The sequence below is a fragment of the Neomonachus schauinslandi genome, chromosome 12 (genome assembly GCF_002201575.2).
Source record: "Neomonachus schauinslandi chromosome 12, ASM220157v2, whole genome shotgun sequence".
Lineage (NCBI taxonomy): Eukaryota > Metazoa > Chordata > Mammalia > Carnivora > Phocidae > Neomonachus > Neomonachus schauinslandi.
In genome coordinates, this window is record NC_058414.1 from 50,913,678 (window position 1) to 50,915,071 (window position 1,394).

A 1,394-nucleotide genomic window follows, 5' to 3' on the forward strand; every position below is an offset into this window, starting at 1 on the left:
ATAGAATAGAATAGAATAGAATAGAATAGAATAGAATAGAATAGAATGAAAGCAGAATAAGAATCCACATCATTTCCCTAGATTAAACTAAATGATCATTCTAGTTTAATTTATTATAAAATTCTTAAAACATTACAATTGCAGAACTGGAGAAACGACTTTAAAAAAAAAAAGCACTTGAGTAAAATCATAGACTGCTAGAGCTAGAAGACATTTTAGAAGTCCAGAGCACATCTCCCTTTTCTGGCAAGAAAGAATAGTCATGGAGAACAGTGTAGTAGATGACAGCCCAGATTCTGGAGCCAGTCAGCCTGGGTTCAAATATGGCTCAACTTCTCACTACCTGTGTAACCTTAGATGGGTTACTTATTCCTCTGTGCTTCCTGTGAAGGAGAGAGAATAATGTACATCATCAGTGGTTGTCATGATGAAATAGAATCATAACTATTTATTTTTTTAAAGATTTTTAAAATTTATTTATTTGACAGAGAGAGATATAGCAAGAAAGGGAACACCAGCAGGGGGAGTGGGGTGGGGGAGAAGCAGGCTTCCCGCCGAGCAGGGAGCCCGATGCAGGGCTCAATCCCAGGACCCTGGGATCGTGACCTGAGCCGAAGGCAGACGCTTAATGACTGAGCCACCCAGGTGCCCCAAAATAGAGTCATAAGTGTTTAAAATGGTGCCTGACACTTGATATGTGTTTGATATCATTATTTTAAATGAGGACTAAGTTATGCAGTACCTTGTAGACTGAGATGTAACATTTGCATTCAATTCTAAGTGCCAAAGGAATGGTTCAAAGGGTAAATGGGGAAAATAATTGATGATCCAGTTCTGTTGGAAGAACAATGGTTCCTATATTCCTGTCTCATTCCCTGAGAACTCAAAGTTCAGGGTGGAGACACTAACTGGAGGAGATTCAATAATTTATCCATGCTACCAAGCAAATGGTAACAGGAGGCATATGACCTCCATTTTCCATAGTAGGTGGTGTTTTGTCTGAGCTAAAGATTCATATTCAACTGTCCACTTGATACGACACTTTCACACAGACGTATTGAACTTATTGTCACTCTCGTATAACTTGTTTGTCCCATAAGTCCAGTAAATTATTTATCTCATTGCTTAGCCTAAAAACCTAGGAGCCATCATTAATCCATCTCTTGCCTTCAGCCCAAGTGATCATGAGGAGTACAGGAGTACTCCATTTGAGTGATAATGAGGAGTACTGTCTCGTAAGAAGACCGACAGACTGGGTATTCAGGCAATAGTAGGAAGTTAGCTTGGGTGCGGTGTATTCATAACTCCAACAGGGATGACATTTCTAGAGTTCACACCCTTGAGACTCCCTGCAGCACAGCTTAGTGTTAAGTGGCTCATATTAGAATCTGTTT